The 24214-nt window shown below is 40.3% G+C and overlaps 1 protein-coding gene across 2 annotated transcripts in view; it reads left to right on the forward strand.

Annotated features, from left to right (window-relative positions):
• Window positions 1–24214, forward strand: part of Bmpr1b (bone morphogenetic protein receptor, type IB) — a 376760-nt gene that overhangs the window by 186287 nt on the left and 166259 nt on the right. The gene's annotated exons all lie outside the window — the stretch shown is intronic.

The raw sequence follows: 24214 nt of genomic DNA on the forward strand, positions 1-24214 counted from the left end.
CATCTTATCTGTGGTATGGTTTCTGAGGGCTGAGTGCCTATGTACTGTATGCTAGGATTAGGAGCAGAACAGGTGTTACATGCAGCTATGTTCACTAAAGTAGTATGCTTGCCAAGCAGCCAGAGTTTTGAGGTCAGGTCACTTACCTCAGACGGGACCCACTGGGTAAGTATCCGGCAATCGCATAGTAGGACCTAGTAGGACGTAATTGTCTGGCTTTTGAAAGTGTCACCCCAGCAAGTGCCACCTCTTGCTGTTCTTGGCCTTCGTCCTGAGCCACACTGGGGACAACAGGCTGCTTGTTGCTCTTCCAGTGCTCACAGGTGCAGGTTGTTTCTGCTGCTCTCCTGCTTACTGCCTCTGCTCCCACCGCAGCTGCAGTCTGTGGCCCGCCCTTTTGTGCCAAGTACTTCACTTACAGCAACTTGTCTAATTCTCACAATCCTGCGAGACAGATAACATGTCCAGTGACATACATGAGACAGAGTCAGCACGAGGTCCATTCGGGGCTTTCTCACGGCAGACCTCTGCTCCTAGTCCCTTGGTGGTCAGAATTTGTTGGCCCATCATCGCAGGCGCTTGCATTTCTCTGCCTTGAGTTGTGTGTTTACAGTTGAAGCTGTTCCAGAGCTCCCTTCTCTGTACGAGGTAGTCACTTCTACACGGGTTCCCACAGGATCGCTCAGAGAGGTCCTCCAGCGCATGTGTTGAGAAGTAGGACAGAGAACTGAAATGAGGAATGTGACCAGGGGAAGGAGTGGGAGAGAGGGGAAGGGAGAGGGGAAAGGGAGGAAAAAGAATGACAATTTTCTGAGTCTGTGACCAGAAATTCTTGGATTCCCAAGTCAAATTGGCACAACTTCCTGAATAAGTAGGGGTTTTGAAGTGTCTGATTCCCCTAATGTAGATAGACTCTACGAGTATATAAAAGGGGAGAAAACAAGCAGAAAGTATAAGGTCATATTGCTTCTGTCCTTTAGGAGCCTGGGTCTTTTATTTTAAAAGACTTTGACGCTTCTTCTAAACTGAGCTTCCTCTTTTCTAACCACACAACCTTGGGCAGCTTCTCTGACTCTTTGAGCTTAAATTTTATCGCTTGTAAATTAGTGATTGTGATTCCAGATCTAGGCTGTGCAGTAGACTTTTTTTTTTCTTTCTTTCTTTCTTAAGCTATGGGTGTCTAGATTGTAGCTTCTGCTTGTTAAGTCATGGCCTGGCCTGGCTTTTGTGGAGGGAGGGGAGGAGATGGTGAGGCCAGCCGCAGGCCTTGCTGGGGAGTGTCGATGCTTGCTGGCTAGCAGGAGAACATGTGAGTTTTAAGCAGCCTATCGTGTTTTCTAAAGCAAAAGTTGTAGAAGGTAAGCAGAAGAGCGTGCCATCCAACGAGCAATTAAACATGGCTTTATTTTCTAAAATGTCCAAGCTGGGTTAAATGTTTGTCAATGAATTATATTCTGCAAAAGGACTAAAAGGAAAAGCTGGTAAAGAGACTAGCATTTTTTTTTTTTCAAGGTTGGATTTGTCTTTCTAATTTGTCTGCAAATGAGACTTCATTCATTCTCTTAATTCATTCCCTGATGATAGTACTATGTCTGCCAGGTGCCAGACACAGATATATGACTTCCTCAGAGACAGTAATTTCATTGTATCGAGCTGGTGCCTTATATGGAATAATTGAAACAGATTGTTTAGAATCAGGTGAAAAGGGATAGCTCCTCTGGACCTCTGATAGAAAAGAAATATGTGTTAATTAATGTTTACTTCTCATTTATGCCCACCTTTTAATTATTAACGTTTATGTCAATTTTAATTTTAAAAAAGCACCTTATTAACTTTTAAAAAGCAAACATTGGGTTTCATTATGCATGGAGAAAAATGTGTCACAGATTGCTTAATATTATTTTTGCAGGTTTTTTTTTTTTGGGGGGGGGGTTTGGTGTCCAGTGCTTGCTGTGTATATTTGAACAGGTTGCTTTTCTTTTCCAGAAGTTTTATTATAAAGAACAAATAAGCCTTATTTGGCCTTTGGTCTTAGTATTTGCCATTACATTTCTTTCTTCATTGCTATGAAATGTCATTTGGGATTCCCCTATATTGTGATGGTAAGGTAGAAGTAGCCCAAGCTAGTTCAATTTTTACTAGCAGGGGATAGAAACAGAGCACCTGCTGGAGGCTTTCAGTTAATTTCCTTTGATGATAGCCAGAGATCACAAGGGTAAACCTACTGCTTAGATTTATGTAGTTGTTACTGGATTGATTGACATTTAGAGGTTAAGAGACAGAGTGACTTAAGGAAAGCAGCTTTGGATCTGTCGTTGTCTCCGGCGGTTGTACCTTCAGGAGCTTTCTTATGTCCATGTCTTAATGAGGACTCAATTTTATCATCTGTAAAATGGATTAATTAATTCCTATCTAATGGAGTCACTGAGGTTAAAATGTTACAGAAACAAGTCTAACTTAACACTGACCCTTACTTTTATATCCATGAATGAGTTCAACCCTAGGACAGCTTTGTTTTAAGGATTCCCACTATGCCTTTGACTCCATCCTTTCCTGCTACCCCTCTCATGTTGAGTCTTTAGTGCTTGTTCTCTTTGTTGCTGTTTAACTTAAAAATTTTTTATTAGTGCATGTTTACAGTGCACACTGTTTACTTGCATCGTAAGTAGGAGGTACATGTTCTTTAACACATCTCAATTCTTTTTATTCCCTTCCCCTCCTCTCCCTCCCTCTACCCTCCATCTGTAGATCCCCTTTCCATTTACAAAAGATCTGTGTTCCTCTTTCCTATTATAGACCTTTTATTTTGTTTTTCAAATTTATTTATACTTTATGTTTGTCATATAAAAGAAGGTATATTATATTTAAGCTTGTGTGTGTCATTTATTCCACTTGACATTACAGACTTAGGTGGGTCATGTTGTCCTAAAGATGACATTTTCTTTATCCATTCATCTGTTGGTAGATCTCTTTCCTTGAGAAGCTTCCTACTGTTCACTGTCCTGATACGCTGTTGCTAGCTTCAGCTCTTTGAGTCAGCGCTCTGTATTTCAGGACTGTTGAGTGGCTTTGCCTCTTGCTCAGGGTATGCAGGTCCGCCAAGAGGTGAACTATGTACTTTCATTCACAGACCGTTCACTGCTCCCTGTCATGAACCAGCTAAGAGTGAATCTGGCTTAGTAACGTACTTTGGCTTTGCTTTCTCTTGTCTATAATTTTTTCAGTGCTTATTTTTTGCTCATGTCCTTCATGGCTGACTGAAAAGAGTGAGAACCACTAAATTTCAGATCTTGACTTACAAACTTTTCAGCTTTGTTGAAACTCTTGAATTTTCTGTCTAGATGCTGCAGATAGTTGTGGGTGTTGCGTTTGGCTGACGCAGACCCTGCCCAAGGCCAGGACCTCTGTCCACAGGGAGCTCTAGAAGCCTTCATATGGTTGTTGAGAGTGTGGTGCGAGCCCGAAATGAGAGCTGACGCAAGAGGTCAGGCGGTTGGGATCATCACTCAGGCTGTGAACCTCTGAGCTGTATGATGGTATTTAACCTTCCTTGCCTCATTTTCCTTATCTTTAAAATAGAGACAGCAGTGCCTATCTCAAAGGAATGCTATAAAGGACAAGGATGTTAGCATTTGTCCAGCATGAAGGGTGGTTCTGGTACATCCTGCACAACCAGTGATTACAGCTGTTTTTCTTCTCGTGTTCTTCACCTTTAGAGTCCTTCCCGTTAGGTCTTCCATCACCTTATTATTTTTCACTTGTCTTTCAGTTAGCTCTGACAGTTTCACACTGCAAGTTACAGCCATGTGATTTAGCTTAGAACTCACACTGCTTTTGAGTGTGTGCATCTTTCTCTCTCTAAATACGTGAAGGCCAGGACCACGAGCTGCACCTCAGGTGCTCTTGGCTTTCAGCCCCCTCTGCCCTGTCCATGACTGGTGCTGGTGGAGGATGTCCATTTTTTGCTGCCTGCTCTGGAGAGAGCTGCTCTTCTCTGGGCTTGAGACTTAAGAACTGGGAAAGACTCTTAGAGCATAATCTCTTCTTTGAAGGATCTTTAAGCCATTCAATAGTTTACGATTAGCACACACAACAGTGAATAGTTAAAAGTGTAACTAAACTCAAGGTCCCATGTCCAGACCAACAGGAAGAGGCAGGTTAGAGGAGAGCCACATCTATGAAAGGCACACAGCTGAGGACAGGCGTTTGCGCAAGCGGCATGAAGAGAGCGGTGTGTGCATAGGCAGAGGTGGGCTCAGCTTTGGGCTGTGCTGACAGTGTCAGTGCTTATGCCAGTGCTGGTAGCCAGCACCGGGTTAACTGAGGAGGGTGCGTTCACAGAGCGCATGCTGGGCAAGGTGCTTTGCATCATTAACACATTTAATTCTCCCCGTAAGTCTTCAAGGTAATAACTATTATGTGTATTTTATAAATAAGGAATCTAAAGTTGCCAATAGATTTTATTTAGTTGAAATTATGATAAAGGTTTTATTTTCTTAAGTTCTCAATTTTTGAGATGCATTTTGAAAATTATGATTTTAATCAATCATGCCTTGTAATTTCTTATAAAAATATAACTTTTAGGCATTTTAGGTTCATATCTTCTTTTGTAAATATAAGTTTTTATGATAACTTCTCCCCATAAAGGCATAATGTGATTAGCAACAACAACACATAAAAGATAAAAGGCTTTCATGTTTTGGAATGTGGGGTAGCTTATTTCCATCTTTCTTTCTATAATTTAGGTCAGCACATTAGATTTTAGAGGTTTGTTATTTGCATGATTAAAAACAACTGTTAAAAATCATTTCCAGAAAGAAAAAGGACAGTAATAAATTTGCAGAGTATTCATGTGATAAGACTTCTGTGTGTATTTAACTTCTGTTTACTTGGGTGACACTAACAGACCAGAATTTGTTTTCTAATTACCTTAATAGTGTGATCTTATCTAACTTTATACATACTATAAATTGTTGGTCATTGACACATCCCATCATCAGGTTTTTTGATAGCCCTTAGCTTGGAATTATACTTTGCTTTTTACTGTGTTACTTAAAGAAAAAAATACTTCAAATTTAGAATTTTTTCACTCTTCAAAGAGACTGCCTCAGTTTCAACTTGATTCGTTTTTAACTCTGCTTTTTTCCTGATGAGATATAGGCTGCATCCTTGTTGCATCAAAGAAGACAGTTTTGTTTCTAGGAGAAAATAAAAAGAAAATTAGAAAGAACTAAACATGAACACTAACTATGTGGTGATTAAAGTTGATAAGCTTTACAGTTGTGGATTACTGTGTTGATAAACAGCAATCAGTGATTGCTATTGGCTTACTCATTTGCTAACATAACAGGTAATCAATAGGGCAAGTGTTGTGAGTCCTTTAATTGGGGCCATATTTCTTGTGGCTGTTTGCCTATCTATTTTTCTTCTCATTCACAGATCTTGCTGTGGATTAGTGTTAACAATCCTGTGTTTGAGCTTGCTGTGAAACCCGATGCCCCACCTAGGAGGCCTGCCTTCCAGGGCGGTATATGAGGTGTGACTGTAAAGCGGGAGACTGGTTTCCACTTTATGGACACACTGTGTATGTAGAGTCTGCCGCTTGCTCGGAGATGTTTCCTTTCCCAGTGTGTGTGTGTAAGAATGTGTACGAGAATTCTTTGTGGTCATTCCTTTTTGTAAATTTTCTTACAGCGCTTTGAGATGCTAAAATTGAGCTCCAGAACCTAATCCCATTAAGTTTGCTCTTTTCTTTCATCTGTTTTTACTCTCAATATCTACATGGCACATTTAGGTTCAAAAGATTTTTCTTTGATTAGCTTACCTGTTCTGTGATCCTTTCCCTCATCACAGGGATGCTTTGTTGATGACCTTGTGATAATACTCTTTTTACTTAGTTCTGTGAGGTAACACAACTTCACTTAGCAAATTAAAGTTTCATGAACTCTTAAGATGGGAGATATATTCCAGTTTCCTGTGATCATGATAAATGTTACTGATTTTAAGATCTCTTTAAAAAGGGTATTACAGTATAGGAAAGCAAGTTTTCCCATCAATGGTAACTTTATTAGGCTGTGGCTCTTGTGGGATATGGCTCATGCTTGATATGAATTGAGAAACATAGTATGGATGAAAGCAAGATAGATATACGTGTGCCAGACTCCATTCTTTGAGCATTTCAGAAAACTATTTTAAATAGATCACTGTTAAATCACAGACCTGACTACTATGTATGTTCGTAAAAATATATAAAATAAAAGGAAAAAGAAAGATGTGGCAGTGCATGCTACTTGATTGACTGGGGCAGGAGAATTGAGGTTAGCCTGGGCAATTTAGCAAGATCCTGTCTCAAAGATAAAAGAAAAAGGGCTGAGGGTGTAGCTCAGTGGTAGAGTATGTTCCTTGGGTGCCATCCTCACCCCATAAAAAAGGAAAAAGAAAAACGTCTCAATTTTCTAGTATTCTAGTGAGAATGGAGAACTAGTAATAATGGTGTTCTTCATGGGTCGGTTTGTGACAGTGAACACCGTGATCTCTAGGGGTGACTGGACCCGGTTATAGTGTGTATCTCTGAGGCTGTAAGGAGTTAGGCAGATTTCTTCATTGCTTTCATTTGTATCAGGTTACAAGTGTATCTTCCACAAGGCTGTGTTACAAATTATGAAAGTACTTCCGCGTGTGTTCTGGCTGGCTTCTCCTTAGGACTCCAGTCATATTGGATGAGTCCCCCTGGGACCCTCATTGCATGTTACTTTCCTCTTTAGAGCCCTTCTACCGTGCCCTGTCCCATGTGGAGGCACCGAGCTAGGAATTTGGGGAAGCATAATTCTGCCTGTAATAGCAAGTCTGCAGTGTCAGCTCCTTTTCAAAACTGTTTATTGCTGAGGATAAGGATGCTCCGATAGTAGTTGGTGTCAAAATAAGTAGTGTAGGTAACACGTGTCACTGTGTCCTGACAGAAGAGGGCTTGGCTCAGGCTGGGGTGGTTGGAGTTCACATGAGAATGTCAGGGTTTTAACTGGAGGATGAGGAGCTGCTGTGAGTTGAAGCAAAGGGTTTGAGGCCAGGAGTTATGAATTATGTTTAAAATGTGAAGCTTGTGATGAGCAGAGTCTGATTGGGAGAATGTGAGGAAGCAGCTGTGGTCGGAAGAGAGCTTCACTTCTGGAAGTCACGGCAGGCTTGGGGCCTGTAGGATGAGGCACACGCATGTTAGAGATGCTGGAAGTCCAGGCCATGGTGTTTCACCTTGAGCTTCCTGAACCGGCAAATGACATAAAAAGAATTGGAGGAATCATATGCATTTGTCCAACCTATACATTTGAGCATATTTTCTACAATGTAAGTGCACGTACACACATTACTCAGGGAATTAAAACACCTTTTCCAAGCACTTGACGTGATCTTGTCAGTTCCTGGTCGTGGTTAGATAGCTGAGCAGTCTTGTTGGACAGGTGGGAGACCCTGACTTCTTGTACGCAAGGGGCTGTCTGCCCCAGGCCGGCAGTGTATGGTCTGAGGACCCTGCCAGTCTCAGTAGAGTTGGACTTGTCTGATCCTGGGGAAAGCCAGCATTTTACAGAGACTTCTAAAGTGGAATACTGCTTTGGGTTATTAAAATATTTCTTACTTCTCATATTTCTTTTAAATATTTTTACCATTATTATTGTCTGAGCCACATTGGCTATCTTTTTATAAGGACAGCATTCTTTCTTGAAATGTAATATAAAATTTCATTACAAAATATGTAGCTGGGTTCCATTTCATAAAGTTAATTTACTTCACAGAGCTTTGGAAATGCCTTGGCCAGTAGTTTTTGATGTTTGATTAAAATGTCAGGTAATAAAAATATTATGTGAGTTGAGATATATCTGAAATGAAATCTGGGGTAGAGAGTTTATATGTAGTTGCAACTTGGAAAGTTTTGTGCATTGTTTATTATTGTTGAAATATCTTTAAAAGTAAAAACTTAAAAGGTCAAAGTGCAAAATAATTTGAAAGTTAATTTTCAAAGATTTAAGTGGTAATTGAATTACCTGCTTTTTTTTTTAGCATCAAACACAGTTTATCTTCAAATTATTGTTTAAAGTGAATGTTAATGTCAACACATACTGAGTTAGTTCATGAAGGTAAGGACCAGCAATCCCTTTTATCTTACTAGAATTATCTGGACTGCTAAATTTTTATTTATTTTTACAAATACGAAGGGCCAGAAATTTAGCTTTTATATTTGAAGATGGTAATTTTAGTGATACGTCAGATTACATTCAATAAAAAGAAATATTCTATCGTATTTACCAGTTGTGAGTGAAACATCTCGTTCTAGCTATTGTACTGCAACTCCTGTTTACCATGAGTATGATTTCACAGTGTAGGTTGCCTGTATGCTAGACTCTAAAAACCTCCGTACATGGTTGTTTTCTAGCAGTAACGTCGAGGGATTATTTTAGGGACAACTGGGGGTGGTGTGCTCAGTTTCTAATTCAGCCATATGTTTTAGAGATAAATGACAGTCAAGTTAGAACATAACAGAAGAAAAAATATTTGGCATTCTGAAGCAAATTAGGTTTTAGAGTCTGCTTTAATTTTAAAAACAAAAGCTCTACTGTTTCTAGCCAGAAAACCAAATATCTTGGAGTTAAACATGGAAAATGTTTATAGTGTTGTATAGTTTTATTACTACAGACAGAAGGAAAACAGTTTATCGAGTACCTTTCAGCCAGTAAGAAATTTTGAACAGGCCAACAATTAAGAGGTGTGCAAAAATGTTTCTTTGGTTTAGGAGAATGGTTTAGGAGATGATAACTTACGATACTGAGCCATTCACTTTGAAACAAGTGTCATCCCTTTTGGCTTTTATGTGGTGATAGACAGCCAAGGAGAAAGGGTTTACAAGTTACAGGGTTGTCCTCAAAATGAAGTGCATGCCTTACATTTATTTTAAACTCACCTTCCTTGTTCTCTGGGATGTCAGTTCAATGGCTGGAACTCAAGCCAATGCTTTGTACCAAGTGTTTCAAGTCACGTGTAAAGGATGGTGACATACAAGGATGAAAGGAGCCTGAGTCTTTCAGAATCAAGGAGTTGCCACACCAGACCTGATGCCAGTCGACTTTATCTAGAAGGAAAGGGGACTGGACCTCTGTCTTGTACTGTGATTTTAGGTTCTCAGTCTCTTATAGCTGAATGTATCAGTACTAGTGATGGAGCGACCTCTTCCCCGCTGTATGCAGTCCAGGAGTTGGTAAACTAGGATCTGCGAACGAAATATAACCTGCTGCCTGCTTTGTTTCTCTCTCTCTCTAATTTCTTATGTATTCAACATATATTTACTATTATAAATATGAACCATGTTAATATACCAATTTTATATTAATTTATTAGGTAGAGAACAAATTTTTATTACATTTACTTGTATTTATGATGTATTTATATATTTTAAATTAGAATGTGGCAACTCAGTTGTTTACGCCCTGTCTGTGGCCAACAGCAGCTACTTTCCTGCTATCGTAGTAGAGCTGTCAGAGACCATGCAGCCTGTAAAACCCAAAACATTTATGATTTGGTCCTTTATAAAAATATTCTTTTCAAATCTTTGAGATAGAGTCTCATTATGTTGTCCAGGCTAGCCTCAAATAGCCTGCCTGCCTCAGCTTCCTGAGTGGCTGGGTTGATAGGCGTGCAGCACCATGCTCATTTTATTGAAAAATTTTATTGATCCCTTAACCAGTCTATTGACAGACTTCATTTGTCTTTCTGTGAACATGCCTATTGAAATCTTCTTTTCTGTATTCTTGTTGGTCTCTTTCAGGCTACTTATTTTCATCTCATATCTAAACTACTTTAGTTACCTAGTTAACTGATTAGGAGCTTTCATTGATCATTTATATTTATCACTTGTCTGTTCTATCACATGTGCCATAATATGGTAGAATTTCTTAAACAGAGTTCACAGCCGTGACCAAAACTGGCAAAGGCTTCCTATTTCTGACGACACCAGCTCGTAGCGCTTGCTTTCCTTTCACGATTCGATCTTCCTGTTGTACTCTACCATGCCAATGTTGTATTTGCTCTTATTCCTGTAGCTTATATAACATACTTTTCAAATGCCAGTGTTTGCTAGGCAACCTCAGACATCTCCGCAGTTGGAGTTTTCCTTTGTGTGTGAAGTAGCCACAGCTTCTGCTGGCTCACTTCACCTCTAGTCTAACCTGGACTAGTCTGTCTTCCACTCTGCTTTCAGAGTAGTTTTCTGGAATGAAGGTCTTCACCAACTTGCATTCCTGATTACAACCTGCAGTGACTCCCCTTCCTCCAGGGCAAGCTCTGGGGGTTCAATATCAGTTTGTTGGCGTTTCTCTCAAGGCTCCAGGTGATGTGGCCCTGCATGTCTTTGTAGCTCTGTTTCCGGCCGTGAGCCAGGCATTCTTTACCCTGTCCTGGTAGGGCTGGCCATGTCTGGGCTTCCAACCCCCCTTCTGTTCCTTGTGCGTTGTAACACTTCTGTCTCGAATAGCCTGCCTGCTCTGCTCCTTCGTGCCAACCCTTTTCTGCTGTCTGACTGTGTCCTCATTAACCCTTCCTGCACTCAGCACTGCTGCCTCTCCCCTGGGCGCTGTCCTCATGCCCTCCTGCTCTGTCCCTCAGCATGCCCTCTGTGTCACACTGAGCCTTACGCATGCCCGTCACTGGGTACTTGGGTCACCGTGCCTGCAGGTGTGCTCCTAGACACACGCTCTTTGTGTCTTGTCACTCTCACTCAGACCAGTCAGTGTGCGCCTTTCGTTTGTATCATGGGGTTAATAGTTAATGAATGACTTCCTAGTGTACTGCTACTTCACCCCACACCAGACCGGACCTTCTTGCTCATCCAGTGTGCAGCTCAGGACCTGGCACACAGCACTCAGTCCATACTTGGTTGTGAGTGGGTGAATTAACTTACTGAGGTCAGCAGCTTTTCTTTCATGTTGAACCTGTGTCATAGACCAGAACTCAGCAGTATTGGTTATAATCATGAATGAAGCCATAAAGAGCACTTTCCTTTTTAATACAGAAGGGTTCTTTCCTCAAATCTGATCAGAAATGCAATATAAAAGAGATCAGACAGAAACTGCACTTGTGAGCATGCCTCCTGGCCCCTACTAGGCTCCTGAGTAATGTAGACCCCCCAGGCTCCTTGCTGAGAGTGGTCAGAGGCGCTCTACAGTGGAAGTGGCCTGGGCTCTTACAGCAGATGAGCAGGTCTCCATGCAGCCATGTGGCAAGCTAAACTAACCATTCTGAACGTGACTGCTTATCCTTGAAGTGAAAGTTGGGCCTAAATGTTCTCTGTGTCTCTATCAGTGGAAGTCTATCTCAGATTTTCACGTGTATTCTAGCGTACACTTACTGGAGGATCTTTGCCTCTGCCTATCCTAATGCTTCACTTTCCCCATGGTCATTTTCTTTGCTTGGTGTTGGGGATCAAATCCAGGACATTGTGCACGCCAGATGAGCCTCAACCACTGAGCTGTACCCGCAGCCCACACTGTCCCACCTTCTTTTGTCTGAGAAGTTTCTGCTGTCCTGGGTTCTTGCCCCTGCTGCAGCCATGGCCACAGCACACAAACCAGTACACAAGACGCAGAGTTCCTCACTATCACCTTGTCGCGTGCAGTTTAGTAAGTAAATTGTCCAGACATTATCCACTGCCCAGGTCTGTTGACCTTAACACATTCACAGTGGAGCTGTAATCCATGTGTTTCTCTGCCAGGCAGCTTAAATCATTGGTGGTACACACGTGACTCTTCATAGGGTGGTTTTTTTATTTTATTAGTTAAAAAAAACCAAACCTGATAAAAGTGTTTACATCTGTTTGAATGGCCAGCGGTATAAGTTGCCTGATGCGACGGTGATTCAAGCTGGTGGGAACGTGTTAAGCATCCTAATATTATTTCAAAATTTTAATGTACTTTTTCCATGTGTATGTTGCCTTCTGGCAGTTATGTACATTTTATTGCAACACTTGTTACCTGTTGCTGCTCATTGTCCTTGGCTTTATCTGCTTAACTGCAGAGGTCTCATCCTGTAGTTCTGTCATGCCCCTTAGCCTTTACTACTTGCCAGTTGACCGATCAGTTGAAAGTTAAATACGTGTGTAGTTACACCAGTTAGAAGAAGGGGAGCAAAGCGTGCTTTGGACATTGGTAAGACTACAATTCAAATGATGCTGTATTTGCTTATACAAGGCTGGCAATCCATGAAACTTTTCTTTGTCCACTTTTTATTAGATAAAAGAGCAGAGCAGAAAAGAGCCCTGCTCATGGACTTGGCCATCTACTGTGAATCAGACCTGTGCAGACCTCAGTCAAGGGAAAACCTCTCTTGACTTTAGGTTCCTCACTCCTAAGGGGAATACAGTGGTGGCTTCTCGATCAGAGTGACCGTGAGGGTTAGTGGAGCTAGCAAATCAACACCCTGACTCATAGTAGAAATAGCACTAAAGTTAATTCCTTTTTGTATTAGTTCTTGGAAGTGGAGAAGTTTGAGCCCCCCACATCCAGGAGGTGTTGGAGATCTAGTTATTCAGAATATACATGCAAATCTATTTATTTTGTGGCTTTTTTATTTTAAAGAAAATAGTAAAAAAAAAGAAGAATAGCAAAATACAAACAACACAAAAGAAGGACGTTAAAAATGATACAAGGCTTTCAAACCAAATGGTAGAGATTAACAGTGGTTGTTATATTACATATTGTTATCTTTAACGAAGTTGCTCAGTTGCACAAAATTTGACCAGGTTTACCCAAGATTAGTGAAAGTTTTCATCTTTTTTCCAATTTCTTTCAATGTTTTAAGCCAAGAGAAAATTAGATTATAGGGGGGGAAAAACTTTGTAAATATCTTTTTAAAAGATATTTTAAATCTAAATTATAAAATTACAAGGTTTTTTTCCCCCTATAATCTAATTTTCTCTTGGCTTAAAACATTGAAAGAAATTGGAAAAAAGATGAAAACTTTCACTAATTTTAAGTAAAGCTGGTCAAATTTTGTGCAGCTAACTTTTTTCTTTGAATTTTTTCTGGTGTTACACTGAAGAAGTGTTCTTCCTGGTGAATGTAGTTCAGAAAAAACCTGATTTGATTTGGACTGAAAGAGTAAGCTGTGCGTGTGTGTCATGTTTACACCTACTCGCAGGAGTACTGATAGGACAGACACAGCTTATGGTGCTCAGCAGCAGTGATCAGAGCATACAGCTCCAGAGCAGTGCTGTGACAAGGAGCATTTGTGGGATTGGGAAACACAAAGAAACACTGGAAAGGGACACAGAGGGGCAGCCTTCGCCGGCAGAGCACTTACAGAGAAGGCTCGCACCAACACCCAGCTGTAGAAAGAGGCTAAATCTCTCAGCAAAAAGTCCTGGCTTTGGACTCTTTTTGCTTAAATATTGACTTCTGAAATGAGATGAAAGTTGATATATAAGCAATGTTACAAGATCTTTCTCACCTCATGTTAAGTGGCAATAACACCACCTTGTTGGATAACTAATATCGCATTGTTTCTGATTTACAGCCCTGGTAATTTTTCTTGTTCTGGGAATACATTACTTGAAAACACATGTGGAAGCTAAAATTAGCTTCAAACTTACCTGAGTAAAAGTGAGAATTCTCATATAATGGACTTAAAAATATTTAGATTTTAAAATGGAATTTAACTGTGTAGATTGAATTATCTTTTTGAAAGTAGGTATATCAAGAGAATAAAAAATACAGTAATAAGAACAAAAAGAGCACCAGGAGTATTTGCAGTGAATGATAGGTCATTTTAAGAAAGAAAGTAGAACACTGAAGTGCCCATGAAAAAAACATAGTATAAAATTTTTGCTACAAGAAAAAGACATATGTCTGCTTATGCAAAGTATAAAAAATATACTGTGTAAAAAATGCAAATTTCTAGATTGGTTGCAATTTTTTTTTCAAAGAGAAATCAGTTATACAGTGGACATTGTTTAAGTAATAAATTCTTTATTGAAGTATGCACAGTGATTCCCTGGTTCACAAACTTGATATTTTCCATCATTCTGATCACAAACCAAGTCGACCAAGAATCGAATCAAATTCAATGGTTAGGTTCAGTGTTGACTTATGGGGAAATTTGATTCTGTTCTCATCCAGTTCGGTTTGTGGCCAGAATTGTGGAGAGAATTGAGTTCGTGAACTGAGGAACCAATGTATATGGAGAGTTGAGTAACCAGACAATTCCATGTCCTTCATTTGACTTAGTTCATAGGGCTTGAGGGTTTGCAATAGAATTTATCACAACTTTTCATTTTTTTATCTTTAATTTTGTTTTTGGTTTTTTTCCAGTACCAGGAACTGAACTCATGATCTCATGCTTGCCAGGCAGGCACTGTGCTGCTGAGCTAAATCCCCAGGCCCTTATGACAACTTTTATGCCTGAAAAAATTTTGCATTTTACTGGTTTAAAATGAAAGTGCTTATAAAAGTTGAAAACCTAAATTCTGATGACTAACTGTGGATTACTGCAAGCGTTTGAAATGGTAGATTTATACTGGAAAATTTTTATGAAGACAGCAGCTGCTCCCTACAAGAGAGTATGGGGGGAGTGAAGGAGCAGGTTTTCGAAGTCCTGGAAGCGGGTGGGAGCCTGGAGCAGGGTGGCCTGTGACGCAAGGATGAGTTCGTCTCGGGCAGTGGCAAGAGGGGGCAGGAATGCCGAGGGTCTGAACTGTATTTATATATTTATGTAGGAGACTAGAATCCGTGAAAAAACATTTCTGCTGTCCTTTTCAAACTCATAACTTTGTGGAGAAATAAGCACATAAGAGTTAAGGGGTGGTTTCCTTTAAATTTCTTATCACTTTCTGTGATTATGTTCTACTTTCTTTTATAGTATAGTAATTTTCATTTGCATGTGTTTTTGCTGAAGTGAACACCATTTTTTCCATTAACTATGTCAGTAAGTGTACTTTGTTTTGATTGTACTGCTGTAAGAGCTTCAAATAAACCAGATGCAGAAATTTATGAGACACCATGAGATAGCACACCTTCTGGGAGATTGGTCATTTTCTTTAGCTTACTTGGAGGGTATTTCCAAAAGGTGGTCATCATAATGTCTTATTTTACCTTCCTCATGAATAGTTACCAAGTATAAGCTACACTTGTTACTTTACATACAGGGAAATTTTCTGTATTTTACTTTTTGTCATCTTTGGACTTTTCCTGGAATCTCTCCAAACATCATTACTTAATCCTATTTGTATGGTTTATTCTGCCTTAGTTGAAATGGGGACTGAACCCACGGCCTTCACACTAAGCTACACCCTCAGGCTTTTTCATACATTTTATTTTGTAGAACGTATCTACATTCTTAGGAAGGACCAGATCTAAAGACTGGGATGATCAGAACTTCCTAATGATAGTGCCTGCACCTGCCTTCTGTCCTCCTTCTACTTGGTGAAAAGATCTCACTGGAGGAGAATTTTCATGTTCACTGCAATCTAGTATGTTCTTAGATTTTTGTTTTGTTCTGTTTTTAAAAAGGCAAGTTTAGAAAGATTTTTTTAGACTGTATTTTAAATTCTGAAATGCAAATAATGTATGGACTTTGGGGAAAATGTGTTTTTTTAAACATTAGGCACCCTCCTTTGTCAGATATAAAAATATCGCTGAAAGAACTTGCAGTACTTTTTCAGCCACTAAAACCGTAGCCTGGGGGAGTACTGGAGAGGTAGCAAGCCTGAAATGCCGCTGTACACCTTAGCTTTGTTTAGCTTTGCTTTTGTGGAACTTAGAGGCAGCTCTGGGAGCAGGCAGGAGCTGGCACACAGCTCGCAGCCTGGGCTGAAAATGGCGTGTAGCTGTGTTCTCTGCAGAGTCGGTTATAACTCAAGATCTGGATGTGCATTTTACCATCAGCCCTATCACACGCTGAGATCCCTGTTGTGTGTTCTCTAGTAATTAGGTCTTTGCCATTTGGTGGGGCTTCTGTTTGTTGTGTCTGTGCTTTGCAGCTGCTCACTGTTCCTTTCTTCATGGATACTCAAACATTTTGTTTGGGCAGGCAGTTTGTCTCGGACATCGTGGGTCTTTTATATCCCATGAATCACCGCGTCTCCATTCTGACACTGATAATTACTTGTTCAGAAACCTGTGGTTATTAGGCTACTGAATTAAATTGTTGAGTCTTTAAAATCTGAAGTGCAGCCAGGTGTGGTGGCACAGGCCCATCATCCCAGAGCACTGGGAGGCTGAGGCAGGAGAATCACAAGTGCCAGCCCAGCCTATGCAACTTAGCAACTTAGTGAGAACCTTAGTGTCAAAATGAAGTGTACGAAAAAGCTTGAGGGTGTAGCTCAGTGTGAAGGCCGTGGGTTCAGTCCCCAGGACCACACTAAACAGGTGAAACAGAAACCTGAAAACCCGTATTTTAGCATGAGTAATATTTTCAGAAAACGTATAGCCTGTTAAAAGCATTTTAAAGCTTGAAACAGGATATTTTACAGATCTCCTGCTTTCCTTTTTTATTAGTCCCCAGGTGCACCCATCATGTTTGCACTCCCCGTGTGGAGTTGGACGTGGACATCACCCGTCTCATTCCTCTCTCCAGCCCCTCCTCACTCGCTCTGCTTCCCACTTGAGAAAGATCTGTCTTCCTATTTACTATTATCTGACTTTTATTTTACTCTTTATACACTGAGGTTACTGTATAAGAGAAACCGTATGATAGTTAAGCTTGTGTGTCTGATTTATTTAACATTATGGTTTCAAGGTGCTTCCAGTTTCCTACAAAGGATTCAAGTTTGTCTTTCTTTCTGGCAGAGTAGTACTCCATAGTGAATCAGTACCACACTTTCTTTATCCATTCATCTGTTGATGGGCCTGAGGGCTGCTTCCAAGATTGAGCTATTATGAATTGTGCTGCTGTAAGCATGGGTATAGGTGTATCGCTGTAATATGGTGACTTTAACTTTAGGATTAAAGCTCAGTGTTCTTGGTGAAATAGTCAGTACAGCAGAAATCTTTCTTCTCTGCTTTATTTTTTCTTTGCCACTTATCTCTAGTGTGTTGAGTATTTTATTTTTGAATCAATAGTTGTCTTTCCCACTAAAGTGTAAGCTTTATTTGGGAAGGGAATTTTGTCTGTTTTGTTTTTCTGTGTATCTTCAGTTTTTATAACAGTATCTGACACATACTTAGTGGATCTCATTAAATAATCGAATTCTGAGCTATTATCTATTAAATAATTATGTCTTTAAGTGTATAAATCTGCTGGAATGTTAATGATTATGGTGTTCTGATTGTCTTGTATCCTTACATGTAAAATGTGATATTTTCACAAATTTTAAAATGTTTACTATACACTGAAAAGTTTTGTTTCCTATATTTCAGGGTTATGGTTGCAGATTTGCTCTTACTTATAAAGCAGGATTATTTGTTGTTAATATCTCTTATTTTGCATAGCTATATTTCTTATGGAGCCATTAAACTCATTGAAATGAACTGTACCATATTTAATTGACCCTCACACACAGGGTCTCGCAGTTGCTGACTTTGGGATATGTTTCACTGTTGTCAAGGGGTAAGTGTGGCACTGTCCCCCTCAGTACTTCAGGGCACTGTGGGACAGCAGTGTGAATAATGATGCTTCAATATTTTGAATTAGTTACGTTTTACAGTTGGGGACAATTTTGGGGCATTCATAATGTTTCCTTTTTAGGGTAACGTGTTTCTATTTGAACCATAAAATTACTGAAAAATTTTTTCACACGTGACAGTCTTCTTTTATATGTGCTTGAGTTACTCCAGGACGGCGCAGTGTGGAGAGGGTTTGTTATTACTGCGTATCAGATGACGGGGAGTGTTTACCACCTGATGGTGATTATGGGGACTGCTCTGACACCTCATGTCAGGGAAACCTCTCTGTTTGCAGTGTGACAAAGGAAAGCAGCTTCCTGTGGGGACGATTATGAGTTTAGAGCTCAACAAGCCTGGTTGCTGAGTATGTTTTGTCTTCTGGAGTTCTGAGTGTGGATAGATTTGAGCATCAGTCCAGATGTTTCTTATGTGTGACCCACCGCTCTGTAAGGTGTAGTTTTCCTAACAACCTGAGGTGCCCTCCAGAGGCCTATCCAGTTTTTGAGAGAGTATTAGAATCGTATGTTGAACAAAGGCTTATGAGGACCTGGATCTGTCTCTCAGGTAGGAGAGTGTTCCAGCCTTCTTACTCCTTGGTGTTAGTACTCATGACATGGGAGATCTGGATCAAAGAATGGGGTAGACAGAAATGATAGCTTCTGCTCCAAGAGTAGAGATGTCTTGGAAGAGTTTGACTTGCTAACCTATGTGTCTGTGTGTCTTGCTTGCAAAAGGGTATTTGAGTTCAATGCATGTATTAATTGACTTAATTGATACTTGTACTGACATCTTGCTTAGCTCATTCTGTTTGTCTTTTCCTCACTGAAGTCAGTTATCTGCAGTGTTGAGTTTCACGGGACAATTAAAGCATGGTGTTTAAACACATTTTATTCTAATTTATAAATGTCTCAATATAGGCATCAGCTCCTAATTTTTCTAGAAGTTTGTATGTGTGTATGTCTGTGTTTAGTAGTAGAGATTGACCTCAAGCTTGCTTTATCATTGAATTACCCCCCTAGTCCTTTTTATCTTTTATTTTGAGACAAGGTCTCACTAATTTACCCAGGCTACTTTGAAGTTATAATCCTCCTGCCTCAGCCTCTTGAGTAGCAGGAGCTACAGGTGTATATTTTTAATATTTTCATAATATTCCATCATTAGTTGCTTTACTATTTTCCATTCTTTGGTTTTATAAATACATTTAATTGTAGTGAGCAAGAGAACATAATGGAGAGAGCACAAACTGTGGTGCCAGCTGGATCCAGGTTTCTAATCTAGATACAACTTTTTCTGGGTTTATAACTTTATAGTACTTTTTCATTTATAAAATAGACATAATACTAATCTCAAAGTATTTAAATATTAGAAGTGCTAAGGTAACAGTGTTTTCATAAAACCCAGTTCATAGTAGGTAGTAAGTATAGGTGTCATAATAGCATTTGGTAATCATTACTCTTTGACTGTACAGCATTTATTTACTGAAATCATGAGTCTTGGTTCTGATCAGTTTGTATAGACTGAATTAGTAAGAGAAAGGGGGTATTTACTGTAGTAACATCTTATGCCTCTGGTTCTATGTCCAGAATGTTTTCCAGTATATTCATATTAATTCTTGCTTGCAGTAGCAGTGTAGAGTGTTTTTCTTCCTAGAGCATTTCCAGTAGTCTCACTGAAACTTGTGCTGCTTTCCCCAGCTGGAACTCTGTTTTAAAGTTTTCATTTATTTTATCTCCAGTGAAGTTGAGATTGTTATGCTGGTTAATGCTCTGTTCTGTACGTTAGGTGATTTTGATCTTTTCTACATTAGATGTCCCTTGCTTTTTCCTTTGCACATCTTCTGTGAGGTCTGAACAAGGGTTTAGTATTTAATTATGCCAAAATTCATTATTTGATTATTTTACCTTATTGCCTTGAAAAATAATTACATCAGTCTGTCCTGCTGCATTAAAACTTGCTTTAGAGAAGTGCCCATAGTTTACCCTTTCATAATCACCAGATCTCTTAGCACAGGCAGGGAATGTAGTAAGCACTCAGAGAGACACAGAGAGAGACGGGGAGAGAGAGGGAGAGAGGGAGGGAGAGGGGGGAGAGAGAAAAAGATGGCGGGAGGGAGGGAGAGGAGGATATAACTTTAGATAATTGCCTGCTCTCTACTTCCAAATACACGCATACACGCATTTATTTTTACTTATCGAGAGAGCAGCAAATGAAATGAACTCTGAAGGGCTTGGTACCAATATCTTGGTGTTCCTTGCATTGTTTCATTAGTTATGTTCTGATTCATATGGATACCACAGAGGACCAAAACATAGCCAGAAGACCACTTCACCAACTCTGAACTCTCCCAGTGGACCTGACAGGGAAGGAGGTCTGAGATTGTTAGTGAAGGTTCCATAACAGAGATTAGACTGTGGAGGCTGCAAGGCCCACTGTTTGAGAGGTAAGGAGGAGAGCTGTGAGTCCTGCACCAGCCCCACAAGGAGGATCTGCAGTATTTGTGCATAGTGCAGAGACACCAGCTGTCTAGGGAACGACCCTGAGAGTTCTCAGAGATTCATGTCCTTGTTTGGAAACTTGGATTATTTAGCAAACAAATCTGAACTCTGTTTTTCTTTAATATTACGAGATTGCAATACCTGACCTTTTGGTTTTCTTTAGTGATTTTACCTACAGATTTATAGACAATGTCATTAAAAGAAAATATTTTTCCTTTCTTCAATAACTTTGTCAGAATATCTCTTATTATTTTTAGTAATTGCTGTAATATATCTCATACATAACAAGAAGACATAATTAGGTGCTTTTAATATCTGTTAACTATAGCTGTATAAGAGAGCATTCCGATTCATAGTGGCTTAAAACCACAGAAACTACTCGGTGATATCTCAGAGGCTCTGTGGGCAGGGAATTTCTGTAGAGTTGGCTGTTTGCTTCTCGCCCAGGTCTCTCTTGCACGTTTAGTCAGCCAGTCAGTGGACGTGAGGCTGAGCGGCTGACGCTGGCAGCTGGCTGGCATCACACTCTTGTCCTGTCCCTGTGGTCTGCTCGCTCAGGCTAATCTGAGCCTCTGCATGGCATGGTAGCCACAAAGCAGTCAGCTAGTATGGCGTCTCAGTGTTTCAAGAGAGAATGTCATATGATCACAATCAGCAACATGAGAACTGCATTGCCTTTTAGGAAGTAGTTTCTAAATCAGACAGCTTCATTTATGTTCTGGTGGGATATTCAGGGGGTGGGAACGGAGGCGACAGGGGTGTCAGTTCCAGTGTAAGAAGAATGTGTGGGATGGAAGGTATTGTAGTCATCTTTGGAAACGTAATTTTCCACAGTCCACCCTGTGACCACAGCCACTTGCAATCTTCCCCATGCAGAACTTCCCGCATTCCGGCACACAGAACTCTCCAGTCTCATTCCATTGCTACGTTAACTCCATGTCCAAGGTCTTGTCTTCTAAATCATACCTACGTGTAGACAAGGCATGCGTTTCCAGAATAATGAAAGCTTTGAGCTCTTCTGAACTAAAGAGAGAAATTCCTTTTCTTTCACACATGCAGCATTCAGTGGTGGGAGAAGCATGGGAAAATTGTATGGTCTTCTTTCTCAACGGGGGAAGTGAGAGGCTCGTGTATTCTACAGTTCTGAAACGCAGATGCTCAGGCTGCCCTTTGCTTATGGAGAATTCAGCCCATTCCCTGGGAATTGTTCTTTGTGACTCATGGTTCTGGCTTCCACTGTGCTCAGGTTTCCATCCTCTGAATCATTCTTTTTCCAAAAAAACATGGCCTTTATTTATAGCTGACAGTTTTCTCATTCTTCTTCCGGCCCATGGAAGTTTGGGAGTCCAAAGGACACTTTTTGTTTCTCATTATCTTTGTTTCCGTCCAGTTCCCGACCAGTTCCCGTCCAGTTCCCATCCAGTTCCCATCCCAGATGGTAGAGTTCTTTAACATTCTTTGAGGGTTTGTTATGTGTCAGTCTCTCACATCCCGGCTGGAAAAGTCATACCCCGAACTTTTGAAATTACTTTTTACCAGGGAGTCCCTGTGAGGCTCCTGGGGATAACACATTCGGAGAGTCCTGCTGTTCCACAAGAAAGTCAGGCACTCAGCCCTCAATGTTTGTAGAAGGCCTGGTATCGGTCTAAGGGTTGCTGAGGCATTAACTTGCCCTTCTTGAAGTATTAAAGGGCTTTGTGTTTTCCTAGTCATATCCTTACCGTTTTTTGGCAGACCAGATCTTTCTGACTATGCTTGGTATTATATCTTCTCTGAAACTTGTTCTTATTTTCAGGTTGTGTTGCTCTGTGAAGTGACAGGGTTACAAGATAGTTTTGTTTATAAACCCGGAGAGTTTTGTGTTTCTTTTTTTGGTTGTTCCTTTAAGTTTTGCTGAGAACTGTACATTTTCTTTTTTTCTATTTCTGTCCACATCATCAAAATGAAAGGAGCAAATGAAAGTCAAGTGCTCCTTGTAGTATTCCGGCTAAAAATCTCTTTATCTAGATCCTTGGAGCATTTTCTGTTTTCAGCCTCAGTGGGCTGAATTTATTGCTACATTTTCTCCTGCTACCAAGCAGAGCCCATACCTTCCAGTGACTTGGTCCTTTCTTCTATGACACCCTCAGTCAAAGGCCTGGAGCCTTTCCTGCATCCCTGACAAGCTCTCTGAGGCCCTTCCATCTTCTACCTGCTGTCCAGTGCCAAGACCAGTGCTCATGCTGTGAGTACTTTTTAAAAACAATACCTCCTGGCAAATGCGCAGTCCTGAGTTCAATTCCCAGTACCAAAACAAACAAAACAAAAACAACAGTACCTCACTTTTGCTGTCAAAATATTTTCCAGTTGTCTATGGCTTTTTAACAAGTCACTGAAAGAGTCATGGTTTAAGACAACAAGAACAATTGTACTAACCTCATGGTCTCCCCGAGTCAGGGCTTGGGGCGGGGCTTCACGCGGTGGCTCTAACTGGGGGTCATTCACGTGTTTGCAGTCAGATGCTGTCTGGACAAGGAGCAACGGGCAGCTGGAGCAGATCAGAGCCAACCAGTCCAGCCATGTCTTTTTAAATTTTCTTTTAAACAGTGTCTTTATGTAGCCCAGGCTGGCCCTAAGTCACGATCCTCCTGTCTCAGCCTCCCAATGCTGGAATTACAGGTGTGCACCACCACACCTGGCTCAGGTATGTCTTTTTTTCCCCTGTAGTTTCTAGGTCTATCTGGTTTCCTCACATCAGATAGTTTGGTGTTTCTACCAGTAAAGTATTTTCAAGACAGTGGGACTGCTAAACTATAGCTAGAGGTTTTGAGAACATGTATTCTGTTGAGTACATTGGGCAATAAGTCTAATTTTTGGACTGGCTTTGGAAGTTATAATGTCACATTCACCTCGATCATAAGATCACCTGATTAAGAAGACAGAATTTAGACCTCACTGCTTAATGGGAGGAGTCTTCAAGACACATCTTAAACATTTGGCATGGGAGAGATTGTGGTTGTCTTTTCAAAATAAAATCTGCTATATTTCTTCCTACCTAGTAATTGTAGGTTAATTCAAAAGTTAGTAGAATATCGATACAGAGCTTTTATGTTAAAAAAATCAAATTTTGCTAATTAAAAATCCAGTGAGTTTCTGCTTAGAGTATTTAATAGTATTCTAAATGTGATGTTTTTCTTTCCCCTTGGCAAAGCCACATTTATGATTGTAGGTGGTTCTTGTTTTAAGTTGTATCAAGTTCTCAGACATGCAGAGTTTATGAATGGCAATAGTTTTAACTGGCCAGCTATTGAAACCTTGTGTTTTTGTAAGAAAAGAGGAGAAATGTCCCTAAAAAGGAGAAATTATATCTCTTCCTAAAATCAAGTACTACAGAAGTATTGACAGGTTGTCTCAGTTGTCCTTAAAATTAATCTTTTAAAATATCAAGAGCTGTATGGGTGAAGTTCATGAATATGAACAATGAAAATTTCATTTAGGGCGATGGGTGTGCAGGAGCCACACTGCCTTTCTCTCAGCTAGAGCAGCTCAGCTGATCTTCTGTCCTCGCATATGTGAGCCATGTGTGCTTTGGAAAGCTTTTGACTGTTTCAGATCTTTAGTCTGCATAAGCTAGACCCTGCTCACTGCATCGTATTGCTTCGGATTCTTTGTTGCTGTCCACCACAATACTACTCAACTGGTTTGAGTGAAACAGCTGGGTATGTGGCAGTTTGAGAGGACCAAAGACCAGAAAACCGTCACCTCTCTGAAACACAGAGGTATCTTTCCTGAACTGGCAAGGAACCAGGTCTCGTGTAACCCTCTTCCAGGGTTAAAGGTGATATAAAATGGTGGGAAATAGCAGGCTAAGTCATCATCGTTCACTGTGCTTGTCGTACCCAAGAAAGTACATCGTGTTTTGGCAAATCAGCCTTGGTACTGACGGTGAAAATTGTCACCAGGGTTGAAGGAAGTATCCCTAATTTATTAAGTGTAGAAAAGTTCAGTTTCAACGTAAGATTGCTTATTCCATGTCATAGCTGTAATTTGTACCGAGCAGTTCACCCTCGGGTAAATTCCTCCAGTGAAATTGGAAGATTTATT

This window comes from Chinchilla lanigera, unplaced genomic scaffold, assembly GCF_000276665.1.
Source record: "Chinchilla lanigera isolate Chin_1 unplaced genomic scaffold, ChiLan1.0 scaffold00004, whole genome shotgun sequence".
Classification (NCBI taxonomy): Eukaryota; Metazoa; Chordata; class Mammalia; order Rodentia; family Chinchillidae; genus Chinchilla; species Chinchilla lanigera.